General features: G+C 40.6%; 1 protein-coding gene across 1 annotated transcript in view; it reads left to right on the forward strand.

The window, feature by feature from the left end:
• The window catches only part of ITFG1 (integrin alpha FG-GAP repeat containing 1), a 206060-nt gene that overhangs the window by 148606 nt on the left and 42549 nt on the right, over positions 1–14905 (forward strand). The window lies entirely within an intron of this gene.

The following is a 14905-nucleotide window of genomic DNA, read 5'->3' on the forward strand; positions in this document are numbered from 1 at the left end:
GATATAAGAGAAATAGAAGGGGTCCAGAAATGAGTGTCAAAAACATCTGCATGAAAAAAGATTGGTAAAATAGGGACTGTTTAGAGGAGAGGATGTGATATGGGTATAACCAAATGATGGAAAGTTATAAAGAAAGTAAATTCAGTACTTCTATTTACCCTTTAATTGAGTATAAGAGGATGAAGACATATAAAACTAAGATGACAAATTTAAAGCTAATAAAAATAAATACAGTACTTCCTTACACTTATAAAACTTGTGGCCGATACCAAGCTGGGAGGGGTTCCAGGTGCTTTGGAGGATAGGATTAAAATTCAAAATGATCTGGACAAACTGGAGAGATGGTCTGAAGTAAATAGACCTAACTGTCAGGGTGGTTAAGCACTGGAATAAACTGCCTAGGGAGGTTGTGGAATCTCCATCATTGGAGATTTTTAAGACCAGGTTAGACACCTCTCAGGAATGGTCTAGATCAGAGGTTCTCAAATTGTGGTCCGTGGACCACTAGTGGTCCGCGAGCACCATTCAGGTGGTCAGTGGATGTTTCCCTCTAAGGTGTGTGCCTGGGTGGCCGCACATGAGAGAATGAAGGGCCACCCACCTAATTAGTGGAGCCACGCAGGTGTGGCTCCACTAATTAGTTGCCTGGATCATGGAGAAGACGCACATGTAAGGTGAGGTGGTGGCCTTGGGGACAATAGGGGGTAGGTGGGAGGGGGCAGTGGGGTGAGAAAAAGGGGAGGGAATTTGGGACGTGCAGAGCTGCAGTGCCCAAAGAGGTGACTTTTCCCAGCTCCAGGGCTGCGGCTGCCAGGGATAGGTGGTCCTCCTTCCCAGCCTCAGCTCTGTGGCTGCTGTGGCAGTGGAGAGACCCCCCTCCTTCCCAGCCCCAGCTCAGGGGCTGCTACGGTGCGGGGAGAGAGGGCACATCTATCACATTAGAAAGGTAAGAGTACTGATATTAAAATATGAGTTGTGTGCTTTTATTTGTAGAACAAAAAAAGTTGTTTATTATTAAGGATTTTTTTTATATAGCGCTTTTATCCAAAGCACTTTACAATAGTTAGCTAATGGTACAAACAACATTTGGAAAGATCATTAAGAGGTCTGCTGAGACCCTCAGCAATTTTCAAGTGGTCCGTGGGGAAAAAAAGTTTGAGAACCACTGGTCTAGAAAATACTTTGTCCTGCCATGAGTGCAGGGGACTGGACTAGATGACTTCTTGAGGTCCCTTCCAGTCCTATGATTCTATGATAATACATAATTAACCTGTGGAACTCATTGCCTCATCGTGACGAAGAGCTTAGTAAAATTTTAAAAAGGACATAGACTAGTATGGTCAAGAGAACATCCATTGTTTCAATAGATAGAATTTAAAAATAGTTTTTTATGATCTATATAAATCTTCATGCTAAAAGGTACAAGTCAACCACTAACGTATAGAGCAGGGGTAAGCAACATATGGCACGCATGCCAAAGGCGGCACGCGAGCTGATTTTCAGTGGCACTCAAAGTGCCTGGGTCCTGGCCACCGGTCTGAGGGGCTCTGCATTTTAATTTAATTTTAAATGAAGCTTCTTAAACATTTTAAAAACCTTATTTACTTTACATACAACAATAGTTTAGTTATATATTATAGACTTACAGAAAGACACCTTTTTAAAACGTTAAAATGTATTACTGGCACACGAAACCTTAAATTAGAGTGAATAAATGAAGACTCGGCACACCACTTCTGAAAGGTTGCTGACCCCTGGTATAGAGGAAGAAACTTTTTCTATGGGCAGGTTATTCCATAGTAGTCCACTGTGAGATTTCTTACACCTTCCTCTGAAACACTGTCTTAGACAGGATCCTGGACTAGATGGACCACTGGTCTGATACAGTATGGCAGTTTCTGTTTTCCTGTATGCTTAAATATGGATTTAGGTGCCTTACTTTAGACAAATTAAATTTGAAAATGTTAGCCTACATTTTTAATGAGATGAAGTAATATTTCATGCTAATTCAAAATTCCTTCCTAATACACAGTAGGAATTCATCTTAACAAGTAAATCATTCTGCCAGTGTTTTTCATTTCCCATCTTCATCACTGCAAAGCAAGCTTCATGACCTGAATCTAAAAAAGATCTCTTATATTCTGCTACAAGCATTCAAAACTCCATGATGAGTTCAGACACTTTTTTTCATTTAATTTTACACTAACATACTGTATTAAAATCAGACCGTGCCCTAAGGGGATAATTTCTCATTGACTAACAACTTGCATCTCTAATTGTTGTCCTCTATCAAGTTTAAAACTTGAGAGGCTTGTCAAAGCTCTCTGAGTTGTAGTCCACCTCATATCAGTCACACTTGAAGACAGTGGTAAATCTTAAATATAGAGTTCCCCTACTCTTCTTTAAAGCCATTTTGGCTCAGCATAAGTTTTTAAGGAGGTTGAATGCTGCATTGTCTGTTACTTTATTTCACACTGGACTGCCTTATTCTTCCCATCTTGTCTAGTTGGTGTCTGGATGTCTTGTCTTTTGTGTTTGCATTACTCAGAAGCAAGTATAGGACATGGAAGTTAGGGATATTAAGATATATATTGTTAAGAGAGATATTTTTAATGATTGGCGTTTTCACTGTGTTTTGTTGCCAACAAACATTTTTGGTCTTGTGTGCTTAAAATCTGAATGTTGTCTTTGGCAAAAAAATCTATTTTTTCCATCTTTTCTGAAAACAGCTTGGAAGGTAATTACATCTGGCCATATGTTTTACTAGTCTTTTTGTTGTGTGGGTATCTCCATCTGTTACACAGAAACGTAGAAGTAAAGATGAAGGACTGGAGTCTACTAATAGGCACTTCCTGTAGTTGTTAATTGAATACTTTTTGTTGTCCAGTATATCTGTTGTGCTATGTGAGACTAGCCTTCTAGTCTCCAGAAATGTGGACCTATTTATAACATTTCCTTTTGAGAATTAATTTCTAACTGAGGTTTTTGAAAATATTATCCCTAGATTACATCATTAAAGTTAGGTCACTGTATTGGTTAGGGCAGGACCCAAGTCAAAAAGAAACTAACAGTTATGCAGTGAAGTGTAGTATATTTGCTTCCTGATGTGCATTGAGGCAAAAAGTCTTTATTGAGCTATGAATCAACTTCTTCATTAAGTGCCAGAGGACATATGACCAAGGAATATATAACCATACTACTTCGTATTTTCAGAGAACTAAGACTGCAGATAAGTAACTCTCCTTTCTTTAGCAAACAGTTGTGTATTTCATGAGGGGAAAAAAAGATTAGCAAAAACCACAACCTAAGCAGCTTTATCTCCTTTGGGGGGCAAGGTGTGCTATCAATCAAATATACCACAACATAATATTTCTTTAGATTTAATTATACTCATTTGGGTCAGTTGTTTCTCACTCTGTTGCTTGTGACTAATAATACAGTCAGCACAAACTCAAGTTAACAAATCTAACATTGCAAGTGACATAATACTATAAATGTGTATATAACTGTGGAACACCTGGCAGAGTATATATATTTAAACAGCATTATAATAAATGTCCCATTTTAGGGTATAATATTTAAGTATTTAAAATTGCAGCCGACTCAAACTTGTCATGCAGATTGTCAGCCAGAATGTATTTTTTTTACCTACGTTGGTTTAATAAATTAAAACTTTTCATTAAAGGATGGCAAAAACATTCCTAGTTCTTCTTCAAGTATTGTCCCTATGGGTGTTCCACTTCAGGTGTGCCCACACCCTTTGCACCTTTAATCAGAGATTTTTGGTATTAGTGCCCATTCAGTCTGGCCATGTGCCCTACTCTTCCTTGTGCCCTGCTCCGAGGCTATATAGGGCTGCTCAGGTGAACTGCCCTGAGATTCTCCTTAACCACTTCAGCCTGAAATGGAGCATTAGTGTCCCTTACTTTCTGAAGTCACTTAGCCTAGTTACCCTTCTGACAGTCTGGACCTATACATAGAATGCTTCCACCGACATGCACAGGCAGAAATTGTGGAAAAACAACATCGCTTGCCTCATAACCTAAGTCGTGCAGAACGCAATGCCATCCACAGCCTCAGAAACCACCCTGACATTATCATCAAAGAGGCTGATAAAGGAGGTGCTGTTGTCATCATGAACAGGTCTGACTACCAGAAGGAGGCTGCCAGACAACTCTCCAATACCAAATTCTACAGGCCACTTTCCTCAGATCCCACTGAGGAATACACTAAGAAACTGCACCATCTACTCAGGACACTCCCTACACTAACACAGGAACAAATCAACATACCCTTAGAGCCCCGACCGGGGTTATTCTATCTACTACCTAAGATCCACAAACCTGGAAATCCTGGACGCCCCATCATCTCGGGCATTGGCACTCTCACTGAAGGACTGTCTGGATATGTGGACTCCCTACTCAGACCCTACGCCACCAGCACTCCCAGCTATCTCCATGACACCACAGATTTCCTGAGAAAACTACAATGCATTGGTGACCTCCCAGAAAACACCATCCTAGCCACCATGGATGTAGAGGCTCTCTACACAAACATCCCACATACAGATGGAATACAAGCTGTCAGGAACAGTATCCCTGATGATGACACAGCACAACTTATTGCTGAGCTCTGTGACTTTATCCTCACGCACAATTATTTCAAATTTGGTGACAATATATACCTCCAGACCAGTGGCACCGCTATGGGCACCCGCATGGCCCCACAATATGCCAACATTTTTATGGCTGACCTGGAACAACGCTTCCTCAGCTCTCGTCCACTCATGCCCCTTCTCTACCTACGCTATATTGATGACATCTTCATCATCTGGACCCATGGGAAGGAGACCCTGGAAGAATTCCACCATGATTTCAACAGCTTCCACCCCACCATCAACCTCAGCCTGGACCAATCTACACGGGAGGTCCACTTCCTAGACACCACCGTACAAATAAGCGATGGCCACATTAACACCACCCTATACCGAAAACCCACCGACCGCTACGCCTACCTTCATGCCTCCAGCTTCCACCCCGGTCACACCACACGATCCATCGTCTACAGCCAAGCACTGAGGTACAATCGCATCTGCTCCAACCCCTCAGACAGAGACCAACACCTACAAGATCTTCACCAAGCATTCTCAAAACTACGATACCCACACAAGGAAATAAAGAAACAAATCAACAGAGCCAGACGTGTACCCAGAAGCCTCCTGCTACAAGACAGGCCCAGAAGAGAAACCAACAGAACTCCACTGGCCATCACCTACAGTCCTCAGCTTAAACCTCTCCAACGCATCATCAGTGATCTACAACCCATCCTGGACAATGATCCCTCACTTTCACAGACCTTGGGAGGCAGGCCAGTCCTCGCCCACAGACAACCTGCCAACCTTAAGCATATTCTCACCAGCAACCACGCACCGCACCATAACAACTCTAACTCAGGAACCAACCCATGCAACAAACCTCGATGCCAACTCTGCCCACATATCTACACCAGCAACACCATCACAGGACCTAACCAGAACAGCTACAACATCACCGGCTCATTCACCTGCACGTCCACCAATGTTATATATGCCATCATATGCCAGCAATGCCCCTCTGCTATGTACATTGGCCAAACTGGACAGTCACTACGCAAGAGGATAAATGGACACAAGTCAGATATCAGGAATGGCAATACACAAAAACCTGTAGGAGAACACTTCAACCTCCCTGGCCACACAATAGCAGATGTAAAGGTAGCCATCTTACAGCAAAAAAACTTCAGGACCAGACTCCAAAGAGAAACTGCTGAGCTCCAGTTTATTTGCAAATTTGACACCATCAGATCAGGATTAAACAAAGACTGTGAATGGCTATCCAACTATAGAAGCAGTTTCTCCTCCCTTGGTGTTCACACCTCAACTGCTAGCAGAGCACCTCACCCTCCCTGATTGAACTAACCTCGTTATCTCCACACTGATTTATACCTGCCTCTGGAGATTTCCATTACTTGCATCTGAAGAAGTGAGATTCTTACCCACGAAAGCTTATGTTCCCAATATTTCTGTTAGTCTCAAAGGTGCCACAGGACCCTCTGTTGCTTTTTACAGATTCAGACTAACACGGCTACCCCTCTGATACTTTACCCTTCTTTAGTTATTTTATTTAGGGGGACTTTCTCTCAATCTCTTTCCCCTTTCAGGAGGGGAACCTTGTCCTGTTAGATTCTATTTCCCCAGGTATGCCAGGCTCTTCAGGCTCCAAGTGGTGCGTCTCTTGCCAGGAGACCATCCCCGTCAACAACATGCATTCCTGATGTATCTGCTGCTTGGGAGAGTCTCATATCCCACAGAAGTGCTACATCTGCTCTGCTATTAAGGGCAGGGCAAGAAAAAATTGGGAGCTAAAACTGTGACTCTTAATGATGCAGCATTCCCTCCAAATGGCCTGAGATCCAGGCCAGAAGACACCAGAAGAGCTGCATATACCCTCAGTACCAACAAGGAAACCAGGCCCAACTCTTCAAACCCACCCAGTACTGCAGGAGTTTAGATACTCAAGGGCTCTACTGGTTTTCTGCATTTTCATTTGGTTCAACAAACCCGAATATTTCAATTTGAGTCAATCTGATCTGAAACTAAATATTTCACTTTGATTTTTCAGACAATTTTTTTTTTGAGTTTTCAAGAAAATAATTAAATTCGCACTACCGCCCCATAGCAGTGGCCCATCTCCAGCCATGGCTATATCTGATCCTTCAGAAGAAAGAGACAAAAACAGAATACATCGGGGAGGGGAGAGAAATCCCCTTCCTTATCCATATAGATGACTGGTTGAAGTCCTGAAGCATCAGATTTTAGGAACTATAAAATATGAACTGAAAGCTCCCAGGGCCACCAAACCCATACTTCACCACTTCATACAACCTTCATACAGTCCCACTCATAAATTTATCAAGCTCTGTCTTAAAATGAATTAGGTTATTTTCCCCCACAGTTCCCATTGGGAAGCTATTCCAGAACCTCACTCCTCTGATGATAGGAAACCTAATTTCCAGCCCAATATCATGGCCAGTTTATGCCCATTTGTTCGTGTGCCAACATTCTTCTCTAGCTTAAATAGCTTTTCACTCTCCCCGATAGATTTGTAGAGGGTAATCCTGTCCCATCTCAGCCTTCATTTTGCTTGGCTAAACAAGCTAAATTCTTTTAGTCTCCTCATAAGATAAGCTCTCCATTCCCTTGATCAACCCAGTAGGTCTTCTCTGGACCTGTTCCAATTTGAATTAATCAGTCTTGAATATGGGTGACTAGAATTGTATACAGTCCAAATAAGGTCATACCAGTGCCTTGTACAATGACATCAGTACTTCCCTGTGTCTACTGATACTGCTGTATTGCAATATACACAAACTTTCACTAGATGGAGAAACTTTACCCAATCATGATAAATCCTCTTCTGGGTGGTAGTGGTAAGGAACAACCAGAACTGAATTAAAAGTGAATGATGGCTGATATGGTGACCCCATATGGTAATTCATAATATTGTTTTTGATGAGTTTCTCCAACTTTAATAGATTTTTGAGGCTATATAGTTCCTGTGTGTACATCCCACAGCCTTGTTTTCTGACGCTATTTTGTAGCCATAAAACTATAACTAAACTTTGCTCTAAGATATTTTCAGGAAATTGCTGCCTAACTTGTACAATACAGTAAATGGTCCTCTGAACAGAGTTACTGATCTACAGATTCTTATTATCTTAGAAGACATAGTCAATTGGAATCTTAATATAACAGCCAGTCAAAAAGCAACTCAAGCAATAAAGTAGTATTTGTGAGCACTAGTTGATGGTACTAAACCAGGGGTGTCAAACTCAATTGCACAGGGGGCCAAAACTCAAAACTCGCGGGCCGAACAGTATAACCATTTATTTAACAGACTAAATATTTATGTTTTTTAACCATTAATATGAACCAAAATACAGGATATCATTCCAAAATAAATACATTTCAACTTAAAATATTTTGCTCTTCATAAAAAAATATCCTGTCAATACAATACATTCAAAATCTGTACATGCTGGAATATTAAAAAATCTGAAAATATAAATAAAAAATTGAATTTAAAGCAAAAGTATAATCATAACATTCCATTTTCTTGTCCTATTTAGTCAGAGCCTGATACTTGGAGTCTTTTCTTTGCAACAAGTTCGTTTATGTTTGGGGTTAGGTTCTGTGTTGTGAAGATTCTCAGGATCGATTGCAGGTGTTCATCAGTGAGGCGACTCCTGTGTGACGTTTTGTTAATTTTCATCACAGAGAACAGCTGCTCGCACAGATATGTGCTGCCAAACATGGACAGGATTCGAGCCGCATGTTGGCGGAGCTGCGGCATCGCTTCAGGAATGAAGCGAGTGAACTGTGCTGGCCCCGCAGTGTCGTACTTTGCCTTCAGTGTCCCGTTACATTGCAGTTCTATCAGCTCCATCTGCATTTCTACAGGTGCGGTTTCCACATCGACTGCAAATGGGTTGCGAAGCAGCTCGAAGTTACTTTTCTGTGCCTCAAAGTCACTGAAGCGCCGTGCGAACTCAGTGCGCAGCGCGCTGAGTTTTTCAGCAAAGGTGGCATTTGGGAAAACTGTGGCACTTTCTTGGTTCCGTATTACTTGGCAACAGGGAAAGTGAGACAAGTTGCATTGGTGCATTTGTGTCTCCCATAAGCGCAGCTTCACTTGAAATGCCTTCACTGCATCATGCATATCGGTTATTATGTGCTCCCGTCCCTGGAGTTGAAGGTTTAAAGCGCTAAGATGCGACGTTATGTCAGCCAGGAACGCCAACTCACATTTCCACTTTTCATCCCGCAGAACTGTGCAGTCTTTCCCCTTACTGTCCATGAACTGGCAGATTTCCTCTCGCAGCTCAAAGTGTCTTTTGAGAACTTTTCCCCGACTTAGCCACCGGACCTCCGTATGATATGGCATATCGCCAAACTCGCTATCTATTTCCCGCAGAAAAGACTGGAATTGGCGGTGATTTAAACCGTGGGCTCTGATAAAGTTGACGGTTTGTGTTACAGTATTCATCACATGATCCATTTTTAGGACTTTAGCACTCAGCGATTCCTGGTGTATGATGCAGTGATACACTGTCAACTCACCGGCACAGTTCTCCTCCCGCATCTTTGAGCGCATCCTTCCCACCAGTCCATTTTTTTCACCACACATAGCAGGTGCGCCATCTGTTGTAAGTCCAACGAGTTTTTCCCACGGCAGTTTCATGTCGGTTACACTTTGAAATACATTTCCAAAGATGTCTTCTCCTTTCGTTGTCCCGTGCATCGATTTAATGTCCAGTATTTCCTCTGTTACGCACAAATTGGAATCCACACCACGGATAAATATCGCCAGCTGTGCAGTGTCAGTCGCGTCAGTAGTTTCATCCACGGCAAGGGAGTATGCAACAAAATCTTTTGCTCTTTCAATCAACTGTGTTTTCAAATCAGTCGCCATCTCACAAACCCGATTAGCAACAGTGTTTCTGCTGAGGCTTACATTTGCAAACGCTCGCGTTTTATCTGGACAAAGGACGTCGCACACTTTCATCATACAATTCTTTACGAATTCCCCCTCGGTAAACGGCCGTCCTGATTTGGCGATCTCTTCGGCCACAATGAAACTTGCTTTCACAGCAGCTTCACTTTGTGATTTTGCTTTGGTGAAAAACGTCTGCTGGGATGTCAAATTCTTCTTCAACTCCTCTACCTTTTGTAGCTTCTGTCCTGCGCTCAGGTTTTTGAATTTGTTCTCATGTTTCGTCTCGTAGTGCCATCTTAGGTTATACTCCTTCATTACAGCGATATTACTCCCGCAAAGGAGACACACTGGTTTACCTGCAATTTCAGTAAACATATACTCATTCTCCCACCGGCTTTGAAAGCCTCGGTTTTCAGAATCAATTTTTCTCTTGGCCATTGTTGGGGTCTAGCTTTGATTTGAGATTAGCGTTGTATACATCAACAGACCGCGAACTTGAACCGCGGCTTGCCGTTGGCGGCAATTGCACTGCATCATGGGATTTGTAGTGTGTGTTATTGGGGCGTCATATCACAGGGCCATTAAAAACAGATATATAAAACGATTTCGCGGGCCGGATATAATTGTATGGCGGGCCGGATGTGGCCCGCGGGCCTTGAGTTTGACACATGTGTACTAAACTATCAAGTAGAATGATATGAAAGGATGGATATTGCTTTCGAGGAGCAGTGTGAAGAATTTTAAATTATCTATCCATTTAGCAAGTACATAGTCTATTGAATGGGTTCAAAATACTAAAATATTTTGGATGAATCTTTGTTTTTAAAAATAGTGAAGAAAATGGAGACTATAGACAAACTGATAAACATTTACTTCATGAAAAGTTACTTACAGAATGAATTCTCGTGCAGTATCTATTTCATATTGTGATTTTTCATATCTGAGAAAAGAACAACCAACTTGCAAAAATACACTTAGTTTCTATTTGTATAGTCCTTGATAAAAGATACTTTATGATCCACAGAATAGCATACTTAAAAGCAGAAATTGTGACTAGTATATTCTGTAAAGAGAAATGGCTGAGATTCCATTTGTTGTGTAAAAGCCATGTTATATGAGGTTTTCCATTTTCTTTTGGCAGTGCTTTGCTCTCATTTTAGGACTAAGCTTACAAGAAGAGGATTTGTTTTAAGTGAATGTTTTTGCTTTAAAAATTGAGAACCTTAGAATCCCATTTGAAATAAATTGGTTGGACAATAATAAAGTGAAAAAATATTTGTGCATGCTTAGTAGGTGTTTGCTAAAAATCTTACTATTTCGCCTCAAAATGCACATTCTCTCTTTCAGGCATGACAGGCACAGGGTTAATTTGCTCCTTGGTTAATTTGAAAGCGAGTCTGTAAATTAACATAATAAATAAAAAATGTATTAAGACATATAAGATGATCTGATATTCCCTTCTGGCCTTAAACTCTGGCATATTTAACAAGAAAAACAGGAATACAAATTACAAAACAAGTGCAATGTAGTTGAAGAGATGTTGTTGTAGGAATCTTAATGCTTGCATTTCCCAACTTTTTTATTTTGATGGGTTTGTTTTGTTTTTATTTTATGGCAAGATTCTGGTTCCAAACTGTTGTTCACATAGGTGGATGCACGATGAGCTGCATGAGGTATGAAGCACATTCTCCCAGAAACATTGTGTCCTAGACAAGCTTAGAGACTCTGAGAACACTTGGGGAGTATGGATCTGAGCAGTCCCAGTATACCCTTTAACATGGTGCAACAAAGACTCCTGCTGTGCTAGCCTAGTTCTGCTGCTATTGAGTATGATGGGAGGGATGATAGTCCTCTCCCTGCATTGAGTCTGGTGCCACTGTATTTCTTAGACTCCCCCAGCTGTTGCTTAGCAGGAGCACAAAGACCAGAATTTTGCATAGCCCACACTCATGCAAGTGAGGGAGTCTCCTTGGGTCCTCAAATATATATGCAGCTGTGCAGAGGTAGGCACAATTTAATCCATAAAAGCTATTTGTAAGTAATGTGGGTTAAAAAGAGAAAAGAAAAATACTTATTGCATTGTAAGGTTCTATATCCTTCTCTTAGCATGCAAATTTTTGACTATTATTTTCCTTAGCAACTACAATTTCAAAAAGGCCAGTAGGAATGATGGATAATACCTTGCTGTGTTTGTTACTATTCTTTATTCTGAAGTGAGTTGATAGGAGATGTGTCTATATGGACAAGAAGCAAGTTACTTTTCTCGTCAGAAATATCTGCCTAACTGCTTGGCTAGCAAAGGTCAAAATATATTATCTCTTGAGTCTGGCAGACTGTAGACACTTTCTGTTATATTGCACTTAGATGAAGAGAGTACATGCTCAGAAATGTTCTTTATTTTGCGGATACAGACTAACACGGCTGCTACTCTGAAACCTTTATTTTAGACAATAATTCAGGGAGGACAGTGTCAGTGTAGTGGTATGAACCTGGTGAGAACACTTTCCAAGAAATGTGTGCTTATATATATTGGGGTAGAATTTTGGGGGGAAAGTTATTCTAACTTAAATGATATATATTTTGGGTGTGGGGGAGAACATAGTTGTATAAGCTTATCTTAAAAACTACTTAAATTATCCCCAGCAGAAATATACTGTCCATATGCTTGTGCAATTTTTCAGCTTTATCCTTGCTTAATATAGTAGAGAAGGTCAAATGTAGAGCCATTCCTTAATTGGAAAAGAATCTGAAATACTTTTTATGAAACACAATGCAGCAACAAATTATGTATTTCACTATCACCCACAATCAGTGGATGAATAAATATAATTTATTAATTAAAAGAGAGAAACTATGGTTTCAATCAACAATGGGCTGATTATTATTTAAGTGTTTTGTGTCCTTTCCAGATCAGGAATGGCTCTGTATGTGAACTTCTCAATTAAATGCATAGTAAATATTGTTGCTGAAAACATTTAAGCTGAAACTTTTAGATGTTCAATTGCTAATAACCTTTTTGGTTAAAATTGAAACAAAAAAAGTCATTTAGCATGGAAACACCCCCCCCCCCACACACACACACACACACACACACACCTACCTTAGCTACATTGGTAACTCCAAGTAGTACAATGCTAATCAATTAATAATTCTAGTTTAGCATAGAATATCCAATTGAAACTGAAGCCCAATCTGAGAGTGGCACTGCACATTACATTAATGTCAGTATACACTACAGTGATTTGAATATCTGAAATAAATATTATGTTCCATGTATAGCAGCTCTTTGCAGATGATGAGTTATAGCAATGTGAAGTACAAAGACAACTGCAAATGTATGCAGGGATAAACAGGGCCCCCTAGTCTCAGTGGGCATAGGTCAGACCAGCATGGGGGTGGCCAACCCGCTGGGTCCTATAGGAAGAAAGAGCCCACATGCTTAGTCTCACTCCCAACATTTCTTGTCTTCCTGACTCAGAATACATAAGGAATGTGCTGGTGGCGGATGAGACAATTGGCTTTCCAACCACTCATCTCCAATCTCCTTTGTATTTAAAGCCTTCCTGCGTGTCCAGCAGCTATCTTAATGCTATTGTTACTATGCCCTTCCTGTCCTATATTTCAGGAATTGCCAGGCTCCATTTTCAGGACGCTATGGATCTGAACAGATCACCTGTTTAGGGATCAGGAAGGAATTTTTGCTTCTGGGCCAAATGGACAGGATGTCTAGGGAAGGATTTTGCTTTCCTCACCACACCCTGGGGGCCCAATTTTTAGGTTAAAAGGAATAGATAGAAATTTAATATTAGGAAATAAATCATAGAATTGTAGGGCTGGAAGGGACCTCGAGAGGACTTCTAGTCCAGTCCCCTGCACTCATGGAAGAACTAAGTATTATCTAGACCATGACAGGTGTTTGGTAACCTGCTCTTAAAAATCTCCAATGATGGAGATTCCACAACTTCCTTAGGCAATTTATTCCATCTTAATCACCCTGACAGGAAGTTTTTTTTTAATATCCAACCTAAACCACCCTTGCTGCAATTTAAGCCAGTTGCTTCTTGTCCTATCCTCAGAGGTTAAGGAGAAAAATTTTTCTCCCTGCTCTTTGTAACAATATTTTATGTACTTGAAAACTGTTATCATGTCCCTCTGTCTTCTTTTCCAGACTAAACAAACACAATTTTTTTCAGTCTTCCCTCATAGGTCATGTTTTCTAGATCTTTAACCATTTTTGTTTGTCTACATCTTTCCTGAAATATGGTGCCTAGAACTGCATACAATACTTCAGCTGAGACCTAATCAGCATGGAGTAGAATGGAAGAATCACTTCTTGTGTCTTGCTTACAGTACTCCTGCTAATACATTCCAGAATATTTGCCTTTTTTGCAAAAGTGTTACACTGTTGACTCTCCTTTAGCTTGTGATCCACTATGACCCCCAGATCCCTTTTTGCAGTACTCCTTCCTAGACAGCCATTTCCCATTTTGTATGAGTGCAACTGACTGTTACATCCTAAGTGGAGTACTTTGCATTTGTCCTTATTGAATTTCATCCTATTTACTTCAGACCATTTCTCCAGTTTGTCCAGATCATTTTAAATTAAGTTAGATGTCCAGTTGCTACTAAATTATTTGATGAAAACTGAAACAAAAAGTAATTTACCATGAAATGTTTAATTCATCTCAGCTTGTGGCCAGTGTGGATGGAAGTTTAAAAGGCCTAGCTCTCAGGGTAAACATGAATGGAGACACACGATATGGCAGGTGTTCGTATTACCTTGTAGGGAAAAGGGGAGACCTTAGTTTTCACAGTTCTTATCTAAAAATGATTCATTATCTAAGTAGGCTCTAAAAAGAGCTGATACAAGTCATCATGAGCAAATAACTCCCTTGTTCATTTTCCAATTGAAACATGACCTCCTCATATATACATACACAAAATGGCACCCTGAATGGTAGCCTTAGTAGAGAGGCTGAGGATTGAGTGGTTCATGGCAACTAAATTACCCTGTCATCCCATAGTGATCCCTCCAGCTCAGGGTTGAGGCGAATCAGCATGATAGTTTGAAGAAACTTTTATTATTACAGCCTATGCTATACCTCTTCTGGAGGTCTCCAGGAATGTTAATTTGGCATCTCTTATATAGGCTACATTCATACAAAAAGAAAAATAATAATATAAATACCTCCCTCATTCTATACACACCCTATCCATTAAATAGCATAAGATGTTGACATTCCATTCTAAATTTTTCTTGGATATGAGGTGTCAGACTACTGGAAACATACGTAACTAATTTTAGAAGGGTAGCCGTGTTAGTCTGTATCAGTAAAAACAACGAGGAGTCCTTGTGGCATCTTAGAGACTAA

Source organism: Chrysemys picta, chromosome 14 (assembly GCF_011386835.1).
Source record: "Chrysemys picta bellii isolate R12L10 chromosome 14, ASM1138683v2, whole genome shotgun sequence".
Lineage (NCBI taxonomy): Eukaryota > Metazoa > Chordata > Testudines > Emydidae > Chrysemys > Chrysemys picta.